Here is a 14947-nt window from a genome sequence, read left to right as displayed (position 1 = left end):
CGCCAACATTGTGCCATTGTAATATAGGAATAATGATGGGAAGAACGTGGGAGGCGTTATAGAAAATATGGGAAAATTAATTTCTGACTTCACTAGGCCACAAAAACAGAGATGGGCATTTAGGAATAAAACATTTTCTTGTCAATTAGAAAAAATTGTAAGTGCATTTAGGAGGCCTTTTCAGACATCATCATCATTTAATGGGCAAGTGCCAAAGTATTTTAGTTCTAATTGTATCTGCACAGATCATTAAGAATTAAGTAAAAGTAATATCAGCTGTTAAGTGGTCTGAAAAACAACTCATCTCCTGTGGGCACTCCCGGTAGGATAAAGATACAAAGCATAAGTTTTAAGATGGAAAATCAAAAGAAAAACGCCCAGTTTTTAGGCATATTGTACTTAATTGTCATAGAAAATAACAGAGGAAACAAGGTTTCAGATGAGTAGAAAGAAAGAAGTGTTTGTTTAACTTAATAATTGAAGAAATAAAAACTCTAAATTTCATTGATGAATAAAATCATAGCATAAGTATGTCGACTCTGACCTGCAATGACTTCCAAGTCAATGTAAGTGGCAGTATTCGGAATAGTCCATAATGGTTAGGGTAGAAATCTGATACTATTTGTTTGACATAATACTTAAAAGATATAGAAACTCTAAATTTCTCAAACCATTGATGTGCCTGTAAGCACTTTATTATTACTCCATTGGTTAGTAAATTATGACAAATTGATCTAGCCAACTGTCCTACCATTAAAACGAATATGATGTGAAATGAATTTGGATTTCATGAAGCGAAATAGGAAGCCAAGTCATGCATGCTCTTATGTATATGTGGAAGAGTTTTAATGACGACAATGACTTCTAACCAGTTGAATAGAAGGGTTTGAAATTTCTTTCTATGACAAACTAGGAGTCTAGGACCGCAATCAAAGCTTAATTTTAACCACCAAAACCTTGGCTCAACTTTTAATTTGGCTATAAATATTCATCTTTGATTCCTTATCCTTCCATGTATATCTCCTTAATTCTAAGTCTATGTGACCACTGTAGAATGCGCACAAGTTAGAATGAAACCATCCATGGGAATGAGGTGGTTGTTTCCTATGTGTTGCCATTTTTCTGCTCTTTTTTTCATTCTCCCATTCCTTGTGTATAAGGGGTCATGGATTTAAAATCCATAACCATTTTAACTAGATCAAATTTATTTGATTTTTTTTTTAAATATTTAAAATGAATTAAATTTAGATTAAATTCACTTTGTTAATTAGATTAAATCCATTTTCTCAATTACATTAAATACATTTTGATATGGACACATACTAATTTGATTCGAACTGGCCTAAGTCGACTCAACCTGGACGCAGATCAACTCGGTTTAACATTGGCCCGGGTCCATACGACTCGACATCGGTGCGGGCCCGGACTACTCAACCTCGGCCCGGGCAACTCGACATCGGCTTGGTTCAAGACGGCTCGACATCGGCCCGGACTTGCTCGACTCGACTTCAGCCCGGGCATGCTCGGCTTGACATCGACTTGAGACTGCTCAGCTCGACATGGGCCTGGTCCCGCTCGGCTTGACATCAGCCTTAGCTCGGTCGTCTGGATATCGGCCCCAACCCGCTTGACTCAATATCGGACCAGAAAGACTCAACTCGACATGGGCCTGGACCGGCTCGACTAGACATTGGCATGGACCAACTCGACTCGATATCGGCCCGGGCCCGCTCAGCTCGACATTGGCCCGGGACCACTCGGCTCGACATCGATTCAGGACCGCTCCACTTGATATCGGCCTGGGCCCGGACGACTCAACATCAGCCCGGGCGACTGGACATCGTCCCAGGCCCGCTAGGCTCGACAATGGCCTGGGCTCGCACGTCTTGACATTGGCATAGGCCCACTAGACTCGCTATCGGCCTAGGCCCGCTAGGGTTGACATCGGCCTGGGCCCGCTGAACTCCATATTGGCCTGGGCCCGAATTACTCAACATCGGCCTGAGCGACTCGACATCGGCTTGGGCTTGGACGACTCGACATCGGCCCGGACTTGCTCGGCTTAACTTCGACCTGGGTTTGCTCGGCTCGACATCGACTTGAGACTACTGAGCTCGACATGGGTCTGAGCCCGCTTGACTCAATATCGGACCCAAAAGACTCAACTCGACATGGGCCTGGATCGGCTCGACTAGACATTGGCATGGGCCATGATATCGGCCCGGGACTGCTCGGCTCGACATCGGCCCGGGACCGCTCAGCTCGACATTGATCTGAGACCGCTCAACTTGACATCGGCCTGGGCCTGGACGACTCAACATCGACTCGGGCGACTTGACATCGGCCTGGGCTCGCTCGGCTCGACATTGGCCTAGGCCCGCTATCGGCCCGGGCCCACTAGGCTCGACATCGGCTCGGGCCCGCTCGACTCGACATTGGCCTGGGCCTGGACTACTCAACATCGGCCCGGACGAGTCGACATTGGCCTGGACTTAGTCGGCTCGACTTCGGCTCAGGCCTACTCGGATGTATATCGACCTGAGATTGCTCAGCTCGACATGGGCCCGGGCCCCGCTCGGCTCGACATCATCCCTGTCCCGGTCGTCTGGAAATCGGCCCGAGCCTGCTCGACTCAATATCAGACTCGAAAGACTCAGCTTGACATGGGCCTAGACTGGCTCGACTAGACATTGGCATGAGCCAACTCAGCTCGATATCAGCCCCGACTGACTCGGGTTGACTCATTATCGACCACTTAGCTCGACTTGGCCCAGGGTTGACTCAGCTCGACTTTGGCCCGAAATGACTTGGCTCGACTTTGGCCCATACTGACTCAACTCGACTTGGGCCCGAACGACTCAGCTCGACGTGGACTTGGGCCGACTTTGCTTAACCTGGCCCCGAATTGTCTTGGCTCAACATGGATCGGGCCCAGTCAAAATCCAATCAAAAATGCATTTTGGATAATCCAAAAATGTATCCAATTTATATCTAATCCATATCCAATTAAATGGATTCGATTTAAAATCCAAAAATATGGATTTGGATTTGATATAAATTCATTTAAATGGATTAAAACTAATATGGATTGAATTTTGTAATTTGGATTTTTTGTCCACCCCTACTTATGTCACTCCCATGACAACCTTGGACTGCTTTACTTCAAGGCCTCCTTAACTATTAATAATACTATGTATTATTATTTTTATGATGATGATGATTATTGCCATCAGGTTTATCCAACCATAGCAACATGGGAAAATGGAAGATTGCTGCTCTTGGTCTGGAGTCACATGTCACCCCATTTCTGGTCATGTGACTGCCATCGACCTTGCATGTGGTGGGCTTCAGGGTAAAATCAATGTAAACAATACCCTTTTCAGTCTTTCTTGTTGATCAAGGGTGATCATGTGATTTGAAGAATCCAAATCCAAGATGTTTGATGAAAGGCTGGTGTTGCTGTTGTGTTTGGGTGGGATCTGGGTAGAATAGAATGTGATCCACTCCTTTGTTGAATCTAAAACTGATGTGATTTAAAACCTTTTTGAAATCAAGTGTTTTTCCAACTAAGTGAAAAACGACCTGTTGTTTTGTCGAATCAACCGGTTGTTTTACTCTTAAGAGTTTTGAAAAGGTTGAAAACAATTTGGTTTGGTTGACTTAACTGTCAAGCTAAACAATCGGTTGTTTCGTGGTTTCAACCGATTGTTTCTTTGAAAATCCTAACATAATTCAGTTTTGAATGGTGAATCTGCTTTAAATGTTTTCCAACTGAATACGCTCCTTCATTAATTGCTTTGACCAATCTTTGGAAAATATAAATGGTTTGTTTATGTTTTCAAATATGTAAGAAACAGTTTTGAGAAATTTAGTTTGACAGATTTGATTCTAAGATTTCAAGATTCACATCAAGCTTTGGGTTTTCAAAGAGAGTGGAATAGGATTGCAATTGTATTCAATTCAGATTGTACTGTGATTAGGTGTAATCCTTTGAAACCTGTTGTCTTTTTGGTGTTGTGTTGCCAAGGAGTATTGTGTGTTCTTGAGGTGTTCAAGATCAATACTCTTGGTGTGTTTTGCCAAAGGTAGTGTGTTTCTTGAAGGGTTCAAGGTCACTACTTTGGTGGTTTGTGTTTTGTAATTTGGTTTGATTGCTTAGTGGATTACCCAGTGGTATTCTAAGGACTGGATGTAGCTCTTGGCTTAAGAGTGAATCAGTATAAACTCTTGGTGTATTTCTCTCTTACCCTGAACTCATTTAAATTATGTTTTAAGCTTTGCTGATATAAACAACTGATTGTTTCGAAGAAACAACCGATTGTTTTTCTGTTGCTTTGTTGTATAATTGCTTAAATTCTTGGCTAACTTTATTCCTGTTCTGGATTCACACAAAGAATATTGTTAAACTTGAAAAAGTTTTCAAAAACCCCTCTTAAACAGTTCACCCCCCTCTCGTTTAAGACCATATCTTCTAACAATTAGTATCAGAGCTTGGTACTTGAAAAATATTCAAGTTTGATCCTAAAATCTTTTTTCTATGGCTGATAAACTACCTTTTGGGGAGGGTGCTTCAATTAACAGGCCACCTTTATTTTGTGGTTTGAATTATGAGTTTTGGAAGGTTAGAATGAAAATCTTTGTTGAATCTCTTGATAAAGGAATTTGGGATGCAATTGAAAATGGTCGGCCCTTTTATTCCTAAATTTGAAAAGGATAGATCTTCTATTGAAAAACCATGGTCCCAATGGACTGATGCTGAAAATAAAAAGGCCAAGTTTGAATAAAAAGGCCAAGTTTGAAAAACCCCTCTTAAACAATTCACCCCCCTCTCGTTTAAGGCCATATATTCTAACATTTCTCATATGCAATCACTCAATCTTGCTTTCATTGACTTCTCCAACTCTCGGATTCCATCTCTAATAGGTGAGTTTGCGAACCTCACACACCTCACTTGTCTTTTTCAAACTTTTAATGTGAAATTCCTCCCCAAATCTCACATCTTTCCAAATTAGAATCACTTGATCTATCTCTCCCACTGTATGATAAGTTTCAGTTAGAGTGGAAGGAAGGCACATGGAAGAGGATGCTCCAAAATGCAATTGAATTAAGGGTGCTAGTTTTGGATCTTATAGATTTGTCATCAACTTCAATGAGGTCACTCAATTTGTCTTCCTCCCTGATCACTCTAAGTCTTAGACGAACTGGGTTGAAGGGAAAGTTGACAGATGACATTCTTTGTTTTCCAAATCTACAACACCTAGATCTATCAGATAAATTTGACCTTCATGGCCAACTTCTAAGCCTGAGTTGTAGTTCAGCTTCTCTCAACATCCTACAAATCTCAACTAATGAATTCCAAGGGCCAATCCCTTCTTCTTTCTCTAACCTCACAAGTCTTACTTTATTGGACCTCTCAAACAATTACCTCAATGATTCAATTCCATCCTCACTCTTAACCCTTCCATGTCTAAATGTTCTGCTTTTCTGATATAACAATCTCAGTGGTCAAATACCAAATGTATATCATCAATCAAACAGATTTGAAGAATTGAATTTAAGAGAGAACAATATCCAAGGTGAGTTGCCATCTACATTATCAAATCTTCAACACCTCATTCACTTGGATATATCACGTAACAATTAGAGGGACCTCTACCCAACAAAATAACATGGTTTTCAAATCTAGCTTCACTATCCTTGACTCACAACTTGTTAAATGGTACAATTCCTTCTTGGTGTTTCTCTTTGCCATCGTTGGTGTATTTATATCTATCGAATAATCAGTTCACGAGGTGTACACCTACAATCTCGTCATACTCCTTGCAGGCTCTAGTATTGGATGACAACAAGCTACAGGGCAATATTTTAGAAACAATTTTCAATCTTGTAAACCTTACTTATTTATCTCTGTCATCGAGCAACTTCAGTGGTTCTGCCAAATTTTCACTTTTCTCCATTTTCCAAAATTTTGATTACATTTTTCATTTTTCACTTCATTACATTTGAACAAAATCAATTTCAGAGACCTATTAAAACCATCAGCGTTAACAACAGATTGAAATTTATTTCAATGCGTAATTTTTTTTCTCAAAAAAGGTATTGAATGTCAACGTACTTGCGTCTACATTCCTCAACAAAATGCAGTAGTAGAACGCAAACATAGACACATTTTAAACACAACACGAGCCCTCCTATTTCAGTCTCATTTACCATTATAATTTTGGGGGAATGCGTTTTAATCGCTACATATATCATTAATCGCATCTCAACAATAAATTCAAGGCCCCACCAAATATTAGACGGACCTCACTAGAAGAAGAACTTGGAAAGGCCATGTTTGGAAAGAATATTTGGGGATGAAATGATTTTGGGAGAATCCTCTTAGAAGGTGATAACCTTTAGGAGGTTTTTTAATATCATCCCTAAACTTCTTAATCAAATATGTCAAGTATTTAGAATGTTTAGGTAGTGAAAAAGACAAGGAAGAAAAACACCTTTGAGGTGAGTTGATTTTAGATTACTCCATTTTAGATATGACACTTTACTTAGGATTGAGATTTTTATCAATTATATGGTGAGAACCCAAAGAAGATCCCTACTGGACACGAACTTAACCAAGTGGTTAAGTAAGTGTGAAGGTTCACTTCTAGAGGGCAAAGGAAAAATATAAGTACATGGTGATTGATGATGAAGGGCGAAAATTAAATGCACATGGAAGGAAACATAAAAGCATGATGGAAACCAAATTGACAATGGAGGAAAATAAGAACATAAGAACACAAAGAAAAAATGGAGTAATGGAAAAAATGGAAGAGATGAAGGAAGGAAAATGCTTATGTGATTGATTGAGAATGGATCACGCCGCTTGGAGTGTGGTTTTGCTCTAAGATAAGTGTTGATGACCGCCACTTGAGAGCTCTCAAATCACTCAAGATGAGACCTAATGCTAAGAGGAAACAAGCCTCACAAATACCTCACACAAATTGTGCAGAGTAACTTTTGTATTAAATTCAACATGTAAAATATAAGGAGTATGACACCCTACTTATAGGAGATGGTGCCTTGGAAAACAAGAAGCAAGGGTAGAATGGGAAACCTAAAAATGGGGCTGACTTTAGGGTTTGACTAAGTCAAAACCACACCTTAGGCTTGTTCTTCTAGAAACTAGGTAAGAAAACAAGCTAAAGTGATAAGCACACCTCCCCTATTATGCTATATGAACCTACTATAGCCTATCTTTCTATTTGGACCCCTAGAGTGAGCCCAATTTATTTACAACTTGTTTAATTCTTAAGAAGACTAGCGGGAAGAACATTTGATGTTCTGGTCTTTACCCATTTCTTCTGCTGGTGAGGTCGGCTAGATCCTTGGTGGGGTCTTCACTTGAAGGTTGAGATGACTTCTCATAGTGTGAATGGTCATCTCCTTGTTGGCTTGGATTGTATCAACATGTGTTGTCACTGGGTAATCTGTTTGAAGGCTGACGTGTGCTAGTATTCCCTCTGAAGAGATTGTCTTTCTTCTGAAAAACAACCCACTAAAAGCCAATATTGTTGATTGCTTTTACTGCTTATATACTTGTGCTTTTTCAGTTGTTTTTCCTCACAAAAACAACCCTTTACTTTCTCCTATGTTTTCATCTTGAATCCACTGCTCTCTTCTCCTTTTCTGAAATTTCATCCTTGCTCCATGGATTCAACACCTCCTTCCTCCAAAAGCATGAAGACTCATGGAGTAAAAAGGGGTGGGCGTTTAGAAAGTTGGTTTGCAGGAGAAGATGAAAAGATTGAAAAGTTCCTACATGAAACTAGTAGGAAAGCAATTAACAACCTAAAACTCATCTCTTTCAGTTGGTTGAAAGAGAAGAAACTCTTGAAGTGAGGAATGTTTTGAAAGAGCAGCTGCTGAAAAGGTTCCTGGAGATGTCTGGAAATATCTATCCTAATCTTGTGAAAGTTTTCTAGAATAATCTTCAGATTGTTGCTGATAATCTCTGCACACACGTAAAAGGGATTGACATGGAGATAACTCTTGAAGTTTGGTCTGTTGTTGCTGGATTGAAATATGTTGGGTTAAGAATAAATAAAAGGAAAAATTGGGGTTGTATAAGAGTTTAATAAGATGCAGTACTACAAGAGTTGCCTAAAAAATCCCCAATCCAAAGTGAGGAATTTTTCTATAGAAGGCATGAAACTAAATGAAAGGATTATTGCCTTCATTGTATCTTGGATGTGGACTCCAAGAGGAAGCAACCATTTTGTTTTGACTGAGGAAGATCTTGTCCTTGTCTACTGCATCATGAACAAGATCAAGATCAATTAGATTTACATTATCAAGGAGCACATGCAAAAATTCATGAGGTTAAGTGATTATCATTATCCATATGCTATTCTTATCTCTAAGTTTTTGCATTGAGTTGTCTGAAGTGGTGAAGTCATCATATAAGGTGAATAATGGTTCCCTCAGCAATATGGGTTTCACCAAAATTGGAGGAAAATAGGTCAGCAAAGATGGTGACTAAGTTGGTTCTTCAAGTGGAGTTCATATTGAAGATGATGGAGATGAGCAAGCTGATGTTGTTGTTGTTGATGATGCTACTGAATACCAAGCTGAAGAAGGCGACGCTGGTCTTGATGATGCTTATGATGTTGGTCCAAGTGTTGGAAACATGGGAAAACGCATCACATCTATGTCACCGTTTGAGAGATTGATGTTAAGCAGAATGGACAACTTTGCAGATGAGCAAAGGAGCCATCATGAGTTCTGCATTGGAAGATTTCAGAATCTTGATGAAAAAATTGAGGCTATTCATAATCAACTCTTTGAGCTCCAATATAGCAAAGAGGATTGAAGACTTTTAATGCTTTATTTTTGTTCTCGTTGGTTGACTCGATTGCCGGTTGACTCGAACGACAGTCTCTGGCCTGCCTGTCTCCACCTGAGAATTGAACTTCCTTGGGTTGAAGGACTTCTCACCTACAAAGACAAAGGGCGCCTTGGCGGCTTTTTGCACTCTGACGCTCAAGTCAGTACTAGGGCAAAGAAACAGTAAGTGAATAAAGTAGTTTCAGTCTTCAAAACGGTGTACCTTGCTAGGGTTCTTACCACCCTTTATATATGTTGTAATTAGGGTTACTTCTGTTAGGATTGAAGGTTATAACAAGAAGGGGGGTAATTGTTTACAAAAGATTTTCACAAATACTTTGCTTAGAATGAAACTTTAACAATCAACTCAGAAAAGCAATTCAGAAAGTCAATCAAATTTCCAAACAGAAACAAATATCAGAATTATAATTAGTTAAAAATACGATTTGACCAGTTGTTTATGACAACAGAAAATATCAAACAGCTATGGAGAGAAGAGATAAAGAGAATTACACACAAGGTTTATACTGGTTCACTTTATCCAAGAGCTACATCCAGTCCTTAGTCAAACCACTGGTTTGCACCAAGCGTTCTTGCTGGGCCCCAACTTTTTCTCAGTCTTCGGGGGTGTCTTCAGCGTTTCCGCTATGTTAGGAATAGCGATTAGTTCCTTGAGCCCTACTCGAAAATTGTGTCTAGGGGGCGCATCTTTCTTGTTCGTGCCCTGGTCTAGGGCTTCCTTGTCTCATATGGTTGTTGCTTTCCCGAGTCTTTCTTCTTTGTTGTCGCCTCATGCACCCTCATGGGTTGAGGTCGACCTGTTGCTCAATGTCGGACAGGGCCAACACTTCTGCATTTTTCTATGACCCGATCTTTTGCGATGATGTGCGCCATAGCCCGACGCCTGATCTCACAGAATGTCTTCGGGCAACATCTTATCAACGAGTTGCTGAAGGACCCTAATAACACTCCTTTGGTGAAGGCATGCACCGTCATGGCTTCATCCTTGGTGTTTAGCCTCACCACTTGGACCCCAAACCTGTTTAAGAACTCTTTCAAGGACTTTCCATGGTATTGCTTTACGTTAAAGACATCGTAAGAGATCGGAGGGGGAACCCTGTTGACAAGGTATTGTTCTCTGAACAGCGTTGAGAACTGGTCGAAGGAAGTAATGTGTCCGTCAGGGAGACTGACGAACCAGTCCAACGCTGCGCCTGCCACCGTGCTCAAAAATAGCTTGCAATACACAACATCAGAACCTCCTAAAAGCATCATCTGGGTGTGGAACACTGTGAGGTGAGCCTCTGGGTCCTCTACACCTGTGAAGGTGACCTTCAGGCAGATGGAAGTGGTTGGTATCACAGCGTCCATGATTGCCTGAGAGAACGGCATGGGACGTGCCCTAGTTGGTATGGGCGGGGCACGCTCATCCATTGTGCGCTCCCCTGCCTGCTCCAGACTCCTGCGCAATTCCTCATTGGTTTTGCGCAGCTCTTCGTTGCTTGTATGTGACGTGACTAGGTCAACCTGGAAACAATCTTGGTCAACCCTAGACGCCGCTACCGCCTGCTAAAGGGCACGTATGGTCTCCATCATTTGCTGTAAGGTAACGTTCTCCCCTCCTTCGTCTGCGGCCGATCCTTGCCTCGTACTCCTCATATTGCTGGTAAGCTCTTAACACGATTGTGAGTGGGACCAAGTTTTATCGAGCTCGACGGTGGGCGTCAAATGTTCTCGTCGATTGACTCGATTGTCGGTTGACTCGAACGGCAGTCTCTGGCCCGCCTGTCTCCACCTGAGAATCGAACTTCCTTGGGTTGAAGGACTTCTCACCTAGAAAGACAAAGGGCCTTGACGGTCGTTTGCACTCCGACGCTCAAGTCAGTAATGGGGCAAAGAAACAGTAAGTGAATAAAGTAGTTTCAGTCTTTGAAACGGTGTACCTTGCTAGGGTTTTACCACCCTTTATATAGGTTGTAACTAGGGTTACTTCTGCTCTATTACCCATATCTATGGTTCCTGGGAGAACGTCCTTGTGCCGCTATTACACAATCTTAGCATAATCTGGCACATAAGACTTCCCTTTACTAGAGTGCAACGATAAACAGTATGGCCGCCAAGGTCCCAACTCATGCACAAATGTTGTGGGGCCATCTGTTTTATGGGTGCCCTAAGTATTCACGTGTCATGCATGCAATCTTCCCTTGAAAACCCTAACCCTAACGGGCCTCAGCGCCTCCAAGGAACATTTACTTGTGTCGTACCCGAATGTACCATACACACCCCATGCATGATCCTCTCGTGAGTTAGGTCTTTCCTTATATCTAGGTGTTTAACTGGTATCTAATATGATTTTTGAGGCCCACCTTACGTGGCCCACCTTTACTATCAGACACCGATGTCTGATGTCTTTCTCTTACGCCGATGTCTGAGGTCTTTCTCAGGCGTCGATGACCGAGGACTGGTCAATACAATTTCTTATCCTGTTTTAGCCTGGTGAACAATTCTTTCTTAACTTCTGTTTTTATCACTTGTCTTACTCTATTTGTGAAGATAAATAGGGGGAGAATTATCTGGTTTTTAGTGTTGTATTGTTGTTGTATTATCTGGCTTTAAATCTGGTACATTATCTGTTGTTACCTGCTACTAAACAATGTTGCTAAATGCTGTGATTCACACTAGTGTTTACACTAATGATCTACTGGTTTTCATAATTTTTTTCTGCTAGAAAACAGTGATGATAACAGGTTTTTTGGAGAATTTAAAACCTGGGTTATTCTATTACTTTGTAAATGCACAGTTCCTACTTTTGCAAGTGCTTTCAAATTCAAACAAAACAACACAAACAAACCAGGGATTTGTCTTCATCAAATAGGGGGAGATGATTGAACATAGGCTCTAACGTCTCTAAACCCAAGTGGATTGCTTGAAGACTCTGCTACTGGTTGAGTGTGTGTGTTTTGTGTAGTTTGAATTTGTTAATCCACTCAAAGTTATGATCCAAGGTTGTTCGATTCAAGTTCTTTTAAAAAGGGATGTTTTCTAAAGAAAGTGGAAAATCAACTTGTTGAAATCTTGATTCAATCGGTTGTTTTACACTAAGATTTTTTGAAAATAATTTGAAAAAGCTTGAAATTAGTTGACCTTGCTATCAAGCCAATAAAACCGATTGTTTCATGTTTTCAATTGGTTGAGTTTTGAAAATCCTTAACAGAATTCTGTTAAAGTGGTTTAATCTATTTTAATTGTTTTAAAACTAACTTGGCTCTTGCATTAAATGTTTTTAACAACTAATTGGAGTTTAAATAATCTGTTTTACGCTCCTGGTTGTTAGTGATTCAGATTATCTCTTTCAAATCAGTTTTTCCAAGATTGCTTCAAGCTTTGGATTCTTTCTAAGAGTGGAATAGGATTGCATTGTAGTCTTTCTGTTTAATCTGTTATTGTACCAGGTATTATCATTCCTTTTCTCTCTTGACTATTGTATTTCTATAAGAACTATTGTTGTGCAAATCCAGAGGTTATTATGTGATCTGTGGTGTTTTTGCCAAAGGTGGTGTGTGTTCTTGATGGGTTCAAGACCACCACTTTGGTGTGTGTTGTGTAATCAAGGTGTTTGATTGCTTAGTGGGATACTTAGAGATTTCTGAGGACTGGATGTAGCTCTTGGTAAAGAGTGAACCAGTATAAAACTTTTTGTGTTGATATTTCTATCCCTTATCTCTTTTAAATTTGTTCTGCTTTGGTTTTTAATAACTACCGATAAAAACAACCAATTGTTTCGCAAAAACAATCGCTTGATTTTCTGGAATCATATTAAAAACATATTTGTTTTTTGCTGAATTGATTTCTACTTCATTGATTTTTCATTGGCTTTCAATCCACCTTCAACATTTGCGAAAATCTTTCATAAAACAATTCACCCCCCCCCCCCCCCCCTCTTGTTTAAGGCCTACATTTCTAACAGTTAGTAGTTTCGAATTTCTGGGAACTTCATTTAGTGGATATTTGATGGAGGAGTCCTGACATTGAAGAAAAAAGTGATAGATTTGGAGTTGTCCAAAATTAGAATGAAAAAACTTCAAACGATCATAAATTTTGACAGAGAAGTTGGATGGAGACGCGTAAAAAGTGAAAGTTGCTCGAAACAAGGTAATCAATCATGTGGCCAATTCCGAAGGGGATTGGGCTCCACCAATATTCCAAAAAATCCACCATTTACTATTTCTTTTTTAATTTGTAAGTATTATTTAGGTATTTTTCAGGTATTTTGAGGTTTTAGTTCCTATACTTTCACTTGTTAGAAAATTATGAAATTTTGCATGATGTTTCCTAGTATAAATTAGAGATTTATCAAACCATTATGATTATATTATATTCATAAATTTATTACTCGTACATTACATAATGTTATGTGTTCTAACATGAAATCTTATTATTTCAGTGCTTATTTGGATATAACATGCTGAGTGCGAGGTGAAGTACAAAGGCAAAGAAACTCACTTGGATGCACCTTAAGGTACCATGTATAACACTTTAAGATAGATAAATTATTAGAATGACATAAAAAAATTTCATATATTTATACAACTTTTTGTAGAATGTTATATGTACGAATTTATTGTATGTAAACTTTCATATTTAAATTATGATATTACATGCATTACTGTTTGATATTACATGACATTTTTTTTTAATTTTTTCATTGTTTATTTGGTAGAATAATGACAGATTTTTACACGTGTCGTTAATGTAGTTTTATAACGACGGTTCTAGAACCATCATTATCAACAACTTATTTACAACGACACTCAAAATAACGACGATTCTTGAACCGTCTTTATATGGTCTTTTTAACCGTTGTTTGTAACATCTCTATACTTTTCACATTTAATAACCATAATCTGTATGAAATATCAAATTTAATATATAAATATAATACAAATTTTTACAACTTTTTCATATAATGCTTCAAAATATCTCTCTCTTCATAAGACTTTAAGTATTTACACAAAATTAAAACAAATTTTCAAAAGAAAATATAATATTTTCATCATCCAGCTTCTCACTGAAGAGCTCTATCATCTGTAACATCATCTTCTTCTCCCGTGTAAATACACGATCGTCACAGATTAAAGAAAACAACCACAAAACAAAAAAATGGTAGGCTAACTATTTTTAAAACTTGTAATATAAATATAACTTTAAACATCTACATAAAACCATCAATTTTCATGCATTTCACATAACCATCAAGTGCCTATAAAAAATTCAAAATTCATCTTTCTCATGTCAAACTTCTATTGACTCATAACACAGACACTTGACTCTACTTCCAGAAGACCCGTGTATTGAACTTATTATCCAGAAACCTGCACTTGTCATACTACTCACTATGAAATCCACACAGTCATGCGCATACTCATCTCAATGTCTCATCATCTCATCATCTCATATGACAGGGTGAATCCATTTGATATGCTCTGATCAGTTCTTTCAAACCTCAGACTCAGCCAAATGGACCTCTTTCGACTTTCACCAACTGAATAACTTCATCTATGTAATTCCATTATATCAATAGAGTCAAGATCGTCTCATTCACAAGATACTCATAGATTAATACACCCTAATAATAATCTCAACACGACATTTCCTTTGCTGAAAATATTATGTCTTGATCACACTTTCACAACATTCCACATCTCATGTAACACATCAATGCACCATTCAATAACATCATATTTTAAACTTTTCTAAACAATCCAAATATCTCAAAACTTACTTAAACATATAATTAAGTTTCTTTAGTCATATTTTTCAATAAGATATAGAATTTTCACTTAAAAACAATATGCAATAACAAACTAGCTTGAGCGAGAATGGGTCTCGCTCAAGCGAAAATTCTCACTTGAGCAAGAATCAAGCTAAGAGCACCCAAAATTTCACCTTAGGTCTCGCTGGAGCGAGAAGGGACCTGAGAGCACCTCCTTTTTTCATTCTATTCTTGCTTGAGCGAGAATTATCTTGTCTAAGCGGGAATTATCTCGCCTAAGCGGAAATTATCTCGCCTAAGTGAGATTTG

This window comes from Phaseolus vulgaris, chromosome 8, assembly GCF_000499845.2.
Source record: "Phaseolus vulgaris cultivar G19833 chromosome 8, P. vulgaris v2.0, whole genome shotgun sequence".
Taxonomy (NCBI): Eukaryota; Viridiplantae; Streptophyta; class Magnoliopsida; order Fabales; family Fabaceae; genus Phaseolus; species Phaseolus vulgaris.
This window is presented reverse-complemented; position numbering follows the sequence as displayed.